General features: G+C 35.1%; 1 non-coding gene across 1 annotated transcript; it reads right to left on the reverse strand.

Moving 5' to 3' along the window:
* Window positions 1-81: 81 nt before the first annotated feature.
* LOC130978084 (small nucleolar RNA R71) lies at window positions 82-185 on the reverse strand. Its single transcript, XR_009085748.1, has one exon. It is a non-coding gene; the product is annotated as a small nucleolar RNA R71 (small nucleolar RNA).
* Between the last annotated feature and the right edge of the window lie 12,182 nt (window positions 186-12,367).

Here is a 12,367-nt window from a genome sequence, read left to right on the forward strand (position 1 = left end):
CAACCCAAGGATAGCCTGGACTCATGGGATAAGCTTGTCACTGCATTCTTAGATAAATTCTTTCCTCCTCAAAAGCTGAGCAAGCTGAGAGTGGATGTTCAAACCTTCAAACAAAAAGATGGTGAATCCCTCTATGAAGCTTGGGAAAGATACAAGCAGCTGACCAAAAAATGTCCATCTGACATGTTTTCAGAATGGATCGGACCATTTTAGATATATTCTATTATGGTCTCTCTGAATTTTCGAAAATGTCATTGGACCATTCTGCAGGTGGATCTATTCACCTGAAGAAAATGCCTGAAGAGGCTCAAGAACTCATTGACATGGTTGCAAATAACCAGTTCATGTACACTTCTGAGAGGAATTCCGTGAACAATGGGGTACCTCAGAAGAAAGGAGTTCTTGAAATTGATGCTCTGAATGCCATATTGGCTCAGAACAAAGTGTTGACTCAACAGGTCAACATGATCTCTCAAAATCTGAATGGATTGCAACATGCATCCAACAGTACTAGAGAGGCAGCTTCTGAAGAAGCTTATGATCCTGAGAACCCTGCCATGGCAGAGGTTAATTACATGGGTGAACCTTATGGAAACACCTATAACTCATCATGGAGAAATCATCCAAATTTCTCATGGAAGGATCAACAAAAACCTCAACAAGGTTTTAACAATGGTGGACGCAATAGGCTAGGCAATAGCAAGCCATATCCATCATCTTCTCAGCAACAGACAGAGAACTCTGAACAAAACAATTCTAATTTAGCCAATATAGTCTCTGATCTGTCAAAGGCCACTTTCAGTTTCATGAATGAAACCAGATCTTCAATCAAAAATCTGGAGGCACAAGTAGGCCAGCTGAGTAAGAAAGTCATTGAAACTCCTCCCAGTATTCTCCCAAGCAATACAGAAGAGAATCCAAAAGGAGAGTGCAAGGCCATTGACATAGTCAATGTGGCCGAATGCACAAGGGAGGAGGAGGACGAAAATCCTAGTGAGAAAGACCTCCTGGGACGTCCCTCAAGCAAGAAGGAATCTCCTGTTAAGGATCAAAAGGAATCTGAGGCTCATACAGAGATCATAGAGATTCCATTGAACCTCCTTCTGCCATTCATGAGCTCTGAGGACTATTCATCCTCTGAAGAGGATGAAGATGTAACTGGAGAGCAAGTTGCTCAATATTTAGGAGCTATCATGAAGCTGAATGCCAAATTGTTTGGTAATGAGACTTGGGAAAGTGAACCTCCCTTGCTCATTAGTGAACTGGATACTTGGATTCAGAAAATCCTACCTCAAAAGAAATAAGATCCTGGCAAGTTCTTAATACCTTGTACCATAGGCACCATGATCTTTGAAAAAGCTCTGTGTGATCTGGGGTCAGGGATAAACCTTATGCCACTCTCTGTAATGGAGAAGCTGGGGATCATTGAGGTACAACCTGCCTTGTTCTCACTACAACTGGCAAACAAGTCATTGAGACAAGCTTATGGATTAGTAGAGGACGTGCTAGTAAAGGTTGAAGGCCTTTACATCCCTGCTGATTTCATAATCTTAGACTCTAGGAAGGAAGAGGATGATTGCATCATCCTAGGAAGACCTTTCCTAGCCACAGCAGGAGCTGTGATAGATGTCAACAGAGGTGAGTTAGTCCTTCAATTGAATGGGGACTACCTTGTGTTTAAGGCACATGGCCATCCCTCTGTGACAAAAGAGAGTAAGCATGAAGAGCTTCTCTCAGTTCAGAGTCAAGAAGAGCCCACACAATCAAACTCTAAGTTTGGTGTTGTGAGGCCACAACCAAACTCTAAGTTTGGTGTTCAAATCCCATATCCAAACTCTAAGTTTGGTGTTGGGACCACACTTAAATTGACCTGATCACCTTGTGGCTCCATGAGAGCCACTGTCAAGCTATTGACATTAAAGAAGCGCTTGTTGGGAGGCAACCCAATTTTATTTATCTAATTTTATTTTATTTTGTTTCTTTGTTATTTTTGTGTTTAATTAGGTACATGATCATGAGGAGTCACGAAAAAAAGCAAAAAAATTTAAAAACAGAGTCAAAAACAGAAGAAAAAAATTTTCACCCTGGAGGTAGCGCAGACTGGCGTTCAACGCCAGTAAGATGCATCTGTCTGGCGTTCAACGCCAGAACAGAGCACCATTCTGGCGTTGAACGCCCAAAATAAGCAACAACCTGGCGTTAAACGCCAGGATGGTGCACGAAGAGGACAAGCTGGCGCTGAACGCCAGAAACAAGCATGAAACTGGCGTTCAACGCCAGAAACATGCATTACATGGGCGTTGAACGCCTAGAACATGCATCAATGGGCGTTTGAACGCCAGAATGATGCATAAAGGCATGTTACATGCCTATATGGTGAAGGAATGGTATTTGTTTTCACCTCAGGATCTGTGGACCCCACAGGATCCCCACCTCAGGATCTGTGGACCCCACAGGATCCCCACCTACCATATTCCCATCTTACCTTTTAATCCTAATCACACTCTCCTAATCCAAATCTCATTCCACTCTTCCCCATATCACACTTCCCAAAAACCTTCACCAATCACCTCAAATCCTCTTCCCAATTCTTCCATTCACCATTCACATCAACCTCCTCTTCCCCATAAACCCCACCTACCCTCATAACATTCAAATTCAATTTCCCACCCATTCCCACCCAAATGGCCGAAAACCCACCCTCCCCTCTCCCTATAAATACCCTTCACTTCTTCTTCAATTTCACACAACACAAATCCCTTCTTCTCCCATATAGCCGAACTCCCACTCTCCCTCTCTAACATATTCTCTTCTTCTTCTTCTACTATTCTTTTCTTTCTTGCTCGAGGACGAACAAATTTTAAGTTTGGTGTGGTAAAAGCATAAGCTTTTTTTTGTTTTTCCATTATCAATGGCACCTAAGGCCGGAGTTTCCTCAAGAAAAGGGAAAGGGAAGGCAAAAGCTTCCACCTCCGAGTCATGGGAGATGGAAAGATTCATCTCCAAGAGCCATCAAGACCACTTCTATGATGTTGTGGCAAAGAAGAAGGTGATCTCTGAGGTCCCTTTCAAGCTCAAGAAGAATGAGTATCCGGAGGTCCGACATGAGATTCAAAAAAGAGGTTGGGAAGTCATAACCAACCCCATGCAACAAGTCGGAATATTAATGGTTCAAGAGTTCTATGCCAATGCATGGATCACTAGGAACCATGACCAAGGTATGAACCCAAGTCCAAAGAATTATCTCACAATGGTTAGGGGGAAATACTTGGATTTCAGTCCGGAAAATGTGAGGTTGGCGTTTCACTTACCCATGATGCAAGGTGATGAACGCCCCTACACTAGAAGGGTCAACTTTAATCAAAGGTTGGACCAAGTCCTTATGGACATATGTGTGGAAGGAGCCCAATGGAGAATAGACTCCAAAGGCAAGCCAGTCCAACTAAGAAGACTGGACCTCAAGCCTGTAGCTAGAGGATGGTTGGAATTCATCCAAAGATCCATCATCCCTACAAGCAACCGATCTGAAGTTACTGTGGATCGGGCCATCATGGTTCATAGCATCATGATTGGAGAGGAAGTAGAAGTTCATGAAGTCATCTCCAATGAACTCTACAAAATAGCTGACAAGCCTTCACACATGGCACGGCTAGCCTTCCCCCACCTTATATGTCATCTATGTTACTCAGCTGGAGTTATCATAGAAGGAGATGTCTCCATTGAAGAAGACAAGCCCATCACCAAGAAAAGGATGGAGCAATCAAGAGAAGTTCCTCACGGCCCTCAAGAAGTGCATGAGGAAGCTCATCATCAATAAATTCCTGAGATGCCTCAGGGAATGCACTTTCCTCCCAACAACTATTGGGAGCAACTCAACACCTCCTTAGAAGATTTGAGCCACAATGTGGGACAATTAAGGGTGGAACATCAAGAGCACTCCATCATTCTCCAAGAAATAAGAGAAGATCAAAGAGTAATGAGGGAGGAGCAACAAAGGCAAGGAAGGGACATAGAAGAGCTTAAGAACATCATTGGTCCTTCAAGAAGAAGACGCCATTAGAGGTGGACTCATTTCTTGTTCTTTATTTCTTTCTATTTTCGGTTTTTAATTACTGTGTTTATCTATGTTTTGTGTCTTTATGATCACTAGTATGTAACCATGCCTTAAAGCTATGAATAAAATCCATTAATCCTTCACCTCTCTTAAAAGAAAAATGTTTTAATTCAAAAGAACAAGAAGTACATGAATTTCGAAATTATCCTTGAATTTAGTTTAATTGATGTGGTGACAATACTTTTTGTTTTCTGAATGAATGATTGAACAGTGCATATGTCTTTGGATATTGTTGTTTATGAGTGTTAAAATTGTTGGCTCTTGAAAGAATGATGAACAAAGAGAAATGTTATTGATGATCTGAAAAATTCATGGAATTGATTCTTGAAGCAAGAAAAAGCAGTGAAAAAAAATGGCTAAAAAGAGTATATAGAAAAAGAAGGAGCAATAGAAAAAGCCAATAGCCCTTAAAACCAAAAGGCAAGGGTAAAAAGGATCCAAGGCTTTGAGCATCAATGGATAGGAGGGCCCAAGGAATTAAAATCCAGGCCTAAGCGGCTAAACCAAGCTGTCCCTAACCATGTGCTTGTGTCATGAAGGTCCAAGTGAAAAAGCTTGAGACTAAGTGGTTAAAGTCGTGATCCAAGGCAAAAGAGTGTGCTTAAGAGCTCTGGACACCACTAATTGGGGACTTTAGCAAAGCTGAGTCACAATCTGAAAAGGTTCACCCAGTTATGTGTCTGTGGCATTTATGTATCCGGTGGTAATACTGGAAAACAAAGTGCTTAGGGCCACGGCCAAGACTCATAAGTAGCTGTGTTCAAGAATCAACATGCTTAACTAAGAAAGTCAATAACACTATCCCAAATTCTAAAGTTCTCCAGAGACGCCAATCCCTCTAAACTACAAAGGAAAAAGTGAGATGCCAAAACTGTTCAGAAGCAAAAAGCTACAAGTCCCGCTCATTTAATTATAATTAATATTCATTGATATTTCTGAATTTATAGTATATTCTCTTCTTTTTATCCTATTTGATTTTCAGTTGCTTGGGGACAAGCAACAATTTAAGTTTGGTGTTGTGATGAGCGGATAATTTATACGCTTTTTGGCATTGTTTTTAGATAGTTTTTAGTATGATTGAGCTACTTTTAGGGATGTTTTCATTAGTTTTTATGTTAAATTCACATTTCTGGACTTTACTATGAGTTTGTGTGTTTTTTTCTGTGATTTCAGGTTTTTGTGATTTCAGGTAATTGAGGTTGGATTCTGACCTCCCTGCACTCAAAATAGATTTTCAGGAGCTACAGAACTCTAAATGGCGCGCTCTCAACGGCGTTGGAAAGTAGACATCCAGGGCTTTCCAGCAATATATAATAGTCCATACTTTATTCGAATAATGACGACGTAACTTGGCGTTGAACGCCAAGTACATGCTGCTGTCTGGAGTTAAACGCCAGAAAAACGTCATGATCCGGAGTTGAACGCCCAAAACACGTCATAACTCGGAGTTCAACTCCAAGAGAAGCCTCAGCTCGTGGATTGATCAAGCTCAGCCCAAGCATACACCAAGTGGGCCCCGGAAGTGGATTTATGCATCAATTACTTACTCATGTAAACCCTAGGAGCTAGTTTATTATAAATAGAACATTTAACTATTGTATTAGTCGTCTTTTGACCACGTTACATCTTTGGTCTCAGTTTTGTATTATTCTTCATCCTAAGAGGCTATTGATCACATTTTAGGGGGCTGGCCATTCGGCCATGCCTGAACCCCTTTCACTTATGTATTTTCAACGGTAGAGTTTCTGCACACCATAGATTAAGGGTGTGGAGCTCTGCTGTACCTCAAGTATTAATGCAATTCTATCTTCTTTTATTCAAATGCTATCTTAGTTTTATTCCAAGATATTCATTCGTACCCAAGAACCTGATGAATGTGATGATTAGATAACCATCATTCTCATTCTCACTTATGAACGCGCGTGATTGACAACCACTTCCGTTCTACATGCAACAGAGCTTGAATGTGTATCTCTTAGATTCCCCAACAGAATCTTCGTGGTATAAGCTAGATAGATGGCGGCATTTATGAGGATCCGGAAAGTCCAACCTTGTCTGTGGTGTTCCGAGTAGGATCCTGGGAATCCGGAAAGTCTAACCTTGTCTGTGGTATTCCGAGTAGGATTCCGGTAATGAATGTTGACAACCACTTCCGTTCTACATGCAACAGAGCTTGAATGTGTATCTCTTAGATTCCCCAACAATCTTCGTGGTATAAGCTAGATAGATGCGGCATTTATGAGGATCCGGAAAGTCCAACCTTGTCTGTGGTGTTCCGAGTAGGATCCTGGGAATCCGGAAAGTCTAACCTTGTCTGTGGTATTCCGAGTAGGATTCCGGTAATGAATGACTGTGACGTGCTTCACTTGCAAGTGCTGGGCATTAGTGACAGACGCAAAAGAATCAATGGATTCTATTCCAGTAGGAGCGGAAACCAACCAGTGATTAGCCGTACTGTGACAGAGTGCGTGAGCATTAGTTTTCACTGCGAGGATGGGATGTAGCCATCAACCATGGGTGATGCCTCCAGACGATTAGCCGTGGCGACTGACAACCGCATAGGATCATTTCCCGAGAGGATTGAAAGTAGCCACCGCTGATGGTGAACCCCTATACACACTTGCCATGGAAAGGAGTAAGAAGGATTGAGTTGAAGCCAGTAGGAGGGCAGGCGTTCTTGAGCCATACATCTTCATATACTTACTGAATTCCTATGCCAATGAATCTGCATAAGTATTTCTATCCCTTTTATATTTCTTTTTATTATTAATTTTCGAACTTATAAAGCCATTATAATCCGCCTGACTGAGATCTACAGGTGACCATAGCTTGCTTCATACCACAATCTCTGTGGATTCGACCCTTACTCACGTAATGTTTATTACTTGGACGACCCAGTACACTTGCTGGTTAGTTGAACGGAGTTGTGAATTCAACCAGTGCCATAATAGTGATTTCATACAAAGACAAACAACTTGAAAAGAATAGTGGTCACAATTTCGTCCACCAAATACTCACCACAAAATATAAATAGGATCGAAGAGGGAAAGAAGAGCAACGCGTGGCCACAAATGGCTTGTCAATCGGAGTTCTGGATCAAAAGTTATGGTGATTTGAAGATTGAAATTGAAGTTGCAACCCTCACCTCTCACCTCTCACCTTTCTTCCATTTCAATGCCCCTACCCTCTTTCTTTAGGGTTAATGAGCTGAAATGCTCATAACTAATGTTTATATATATTGGGTCTTGAGCCGGTTCACTTATTTTTGTCCGTTGGCCCAATTTTGGGCAAAAACCTTCAAGATTAGAGCTTTAAATCGCGTTTTAAATATTTCTATCTTCCCAAATTATAAATTCTTATTTTTTAAAATTATTCACTTCTAGTTAATTTTCTCAGTCACAGTACCAAACAGATTGCAGCCGGTACTGCCGGTCAAATTTTCAGTGTGCATTTTTTATTTAGAAAACTATATTTTTCGACTCAGAAAAAATCACTGAATCCAAATATCATATTTAAATTATCAAATTCTGATAGCTAAATTTTCTAACCATATTTGCTCCTATTTAATTAATTACGGTGTAACTGGATTTTACAAGTCAAAGCCTCAAAACAAAACTTTAATGCTCATTCTTCTCTCTTTTCTTAATTACAAAATAAAATTTTATGTACAATTTTTTTTAATTAAAGAGCACAAAAACTCTATACAACTTTAAAATACCAAATCACGTGTCTCAGTTTGAATAAGTTTATAAGTAATTTTTTTAATTTTTAACTTATGAAAAGTTATAGTATTAATGTTTGATATAATTTTTAAAATTAAATTATATTTTTTAAAAAAATTATTGAAGTGTTTATAAAAAAATAAAAAAAAATAACTTCTTTTATAATAAAATTTTTTTATTATGATTCTTTTAAAATAAGTATTTTAGGACTAAAATATTAAATATAAAATAATTTATTTATAAGTTAGTTTTAGTATAAATATTTATTATTTATTTTTTTTAAAAGAGATTAATTAAGTTTTTTATTTAAATTGAATTTTAAAAAATAAAAAATTTTAATTTTTTTTAAAAATTATTTTATTATTTTTATGTATTAAAATAATTTTAAAATAAGTGTTTTTATAATAAAAATTTAAATATAAAAAAATTTATTTATAAATTATTGTTAATATAAATTATTATATCTTAAATTTTTTTAAAAGAATTTAATTAAATTGTTTATTAAAAGTGATCCTAAATCGAACGACAAGCTTTTTTTGGTTTTTTTTCCTTTGTTAATATATTTATCTTTTTGGTTAATTAGAAAGTGGCTACGTGGAATGCTGATGTTTTGGGAAGTGCTACGTTTGTCGTTTGGGCAAATAAGTGCAACTCCAACGTCCCCGTATGAGTTCCTCTTCTCACATATGAAGACCAATGACCATTATATTATACTGTTGGAGTAAAGGATTTCGAGAATTCCTTCTTGTTTCTTTTGGATCAATGAAAGAAGTTCAGGAGAAAATTTCAGCATCTAATAGTTTTTTTTTGTCACTTGACAAGTTAATAAAACAAAATTAAATATATATATATATATATATATATATATATATATATATATATATATATATACTATGACCCAATAAATAAAAGCTAGGTCTAGTAAGATAAGAGTTTACTAAGAAGAGTGGTCTTCTCAATCTATCCCACTTTTTTAAAGAGGTTAGATACCGACAAGAGAATTCAGTTTTACCTGCCAAAAACAAATAATTATCTCCCTGAATCTCGTCTCCAGTCTCTATCTTTACTAAAAGATAGATTCTAACAAACTTTAAAGTGAAAAAAATGATTATCCATTAGAAAAGATGAAACTATTCCTATGAAGATAGTTATCAACTATACTATAAATATACTGACACTTTTCAGGTATATTCACGTTCTACTCTACTAAAAATCTGCATAAAACTATTGTTAACTTAAAAATCGGAGTCTCTTGCAGGTACAACCTTCCACCTTCTCACGAAGAATTCGGACAGACGGTATATCGGTAACAAAAGTCGGACGATACCATACTAAAAGATCTATACCTCATGTTCAGCCCTAAATCAATGTTTCAAATAACCCTCAGAATAATTTATATATATATATATATATATATATATATATATATAAGCCAAGTCTCTGGTGGCTATTCTATGGTAACTAGTGGTGGCTAGAGCTACACTTTTAACTTAAAAGTGTAGCTCTTCACAAAGAAAAGCGTCACCTAATGGAAAAAAGTAAATTAGAAGATTTAAGAGAAGAAATAATTAAGTTATCAAAATTAATAGATCAAAAATTAATGATTTTAACTAATGTTAACTGTAATGACACCGAATTCTTAAAATCAATACAAAATGATTTTTCTCAAAATCTTTATTTTACTATAAGTTTTATTGAAGGACTTCAAAAACTTGAAAAAACTTATTTTTCACACGGAATTTCTAAAAAATGTTATCATGAAAATGATTCCCCACATCTATATCATACTTTTAACCCACAATTAAATTCTATAGTAGATATGCTTGAAGAAATATTAACATCCATAAAGTTTCAAAGAAATAGGAAAAAGAGAATTCCAAGGAAGAAAATTTCAAAACATAATTAACATAACAGATTTAAAAGTAAAACCACCACTAAAATTATGAATATTGAAGAAAAATTAGAAGAAGTTACAATGCTTTTTAAACAATTAAAAATGGCTCAAAAAAATATTATGGAACAGGAATTTCAAATAGAAGGAATTAGTAAATTCTGAAAATATAGAAAATGAAGAACACATTCTAGATTATTCAAGTGACGAAGAACCAGCAATTCCATACAAGTAAAAAATGAAGCTGGAACATCTAAGGATAATCAATCTCAATTAAATGGGAAACAGGTTTTGATAATTAGCTTTTAAAAAAGGTTTTATAAATAAAGATTCAAAATATACAAAATATCATCAAAATACGTTCCTAAATCCAGGAAATGGAAGGAGAAAGAATGTTCGATTTAGACTGCAAAAAGAACGAAAAAGAATTTTCGAAAACTGGTTAAATTCCTTCTTATTAGAAGCCTTACTAATCCAAAACTTAGTGAATTATCTGGAAGAGACATTTGGAATTACATAGGGTTTCATACTAAAGGAACTATAAGAGATTATATGACATCAATAGAAAACCAAAAATAGAAGAATTAGAAACAAAAACAACAGCTTATGATAAGATATTATATATAATGATGATTCTATATAAAGAATTTTTTGGAAAAAATATTATAGATCATAGACAAGAAGTCTATAATAAAGAATATCAAGAAGCAAAAAACCATTTAGCTAATATCCAGATATATGATTTATGTAATGTGGAATCTTATATATGTGAATATAGAATACATTATTACAAATTAAAGAAGAAGATAAAAATCATTATCTTAGTATGTACATAACAAAACTTCCATATCCTGCTAATGAATTTATAATGGGAAGATTTATAAGAGAAATAAATTGAGGAACAATTGAAAATAATTTTGGTGGAGCAACCTCTGCAATAAGAGAGGAATAAAGAACGTTGTATGCAAGAAGCAACTCAAAAAAGATTTGCAAATATAATCAGAATTTGCTGTCAGGATAGAAGAGATACCTCAAAATATGGTCTTAATAAAAATTTCAAAGAAAAAGAAAAATCAATTCAGAAAAAGAAAATACTATCCAAACTGGAGAAAAAAGAGATATTTTAGGAAAGAAAATAACATAAAAACAAAAGACAAAGAAATAACTATTGCCTGAATAAAAAGAAAATTGTAAATGTTGGTATTGCCAAGAAGAAGGACACTACGCAAATGAATGCCCGAAAAAGAAGGATAAAAAGGATCTTACTAAACAAATAGAAATTGCTAAGTCTTGTTTCATGGAACCATTAGAAGATCTGATGATAACTTAGACTATATTTTTGAATATGTCTCGGAAACAGACTCAGAGACTGAGTAATAATGCTACATTTATTACTATAAAAATAACAGAAAAGTTTATAAATGCTTTCATAGATTCTGGGGCAACACAATGCTTTGCTAGTTCAAATATAAAACTTGATTGAAAAAAATTAAGAAACCATTAAGAGTTAGAATAGCTGACAAATCAATACATAAAATTGACCAAAAAGCAGAGATGGTTGAAATTTTTATTCAAAATTATAGGTTCATTGTTCCATCTATATATATGTTAGATTCTGGAAGGATTTTATCATAGGAAATAACTTTTAAAGCTATATCATCCATTCATCAAGATTAACATATATAGTTCTAAAAGTCCCACACGATTCTTCATAAATCAAAAATCAAAACGTATAAAAATACCAACTACTACTATAGATAAGATCTTAAAATTTAAAATATTTTCTATATTAGAAACATGTTATTTAAATTTATACTTTCAGATAAATATTCCAAAAAATAATCTTGAAATAAAGATAGAAGAACTTTTGGATGAAATTTGTGCTGAAAATCCTTTAGATATTAAAAATACAAATAACGAATTAGTAAGCATTAAATTAAAAGATCCCACAAAAGAGATAAATGTTCCAAATAAAATTCCTTATTCCTCAAGAGATAGAGAAGAGTTCTCATTAGAATGTAAAGATCTTTTGGAAAAAGGAATTATAAGATTAAGTAAAAGTCCTCATGCGGCTCCAGCTTTTTACGTTGAAAACAATAATGAAATTAAAAGGAGAAAACGAAGAATGGTAATAAACTATAAGAAAATGAATGAAGCAACTATTGGTGATGCTCATAAACTTCCAAGAAAAGATTCTATTTTAGAAAAAATCAAGGGAGCAACTTGGTTTTCATCTCTTGATGCAAAATCAGGATATTGGCAACTTCGTTTAGATGAAGAAACAAAGAAATTAACTGCTTTTACTTGCCCAACAAAAGAATCAACAAGCGTGTTGCTTTATGAATGGAATGTATTACCATTCGGATTAAAGCAAGCCCCGGGTATTTATCAAAGATTTATGGAAGAAAATCTAAAAGAATTAAATGAATTTGTTTTAGTATACATTGATGATATATTAATTTTTACAAAACAGGATAAAGAAGATCATCTTCAAAAATTATTAATAGTTTTAGAAAGATGTAAACAGAAAGGATTAGTTCTTAGCAAAAAGAAAGCAAGAATAGCAAAAGCTTATTTCCAAAAATAAGTACTAAAAAAGAATGGAAATGGGATGAAAAAGATAGTATGCAAATTCAAAGA

Source organism: Arachis stenosperma, chromosome 4, assembly GCF_014773155.1.
Source record: "Arachis stenosperma cultivar V10309 chromosome 4, arast.V10309.gnm1.PFL2, whole genome shotgun sequence".
Lineage (NCBI taxonomy): Eukaryota > Viridiplantae > Streptophyta > Magnoliopsida > Fabales > Fabaceae > Arachis > Arachis stenosperma.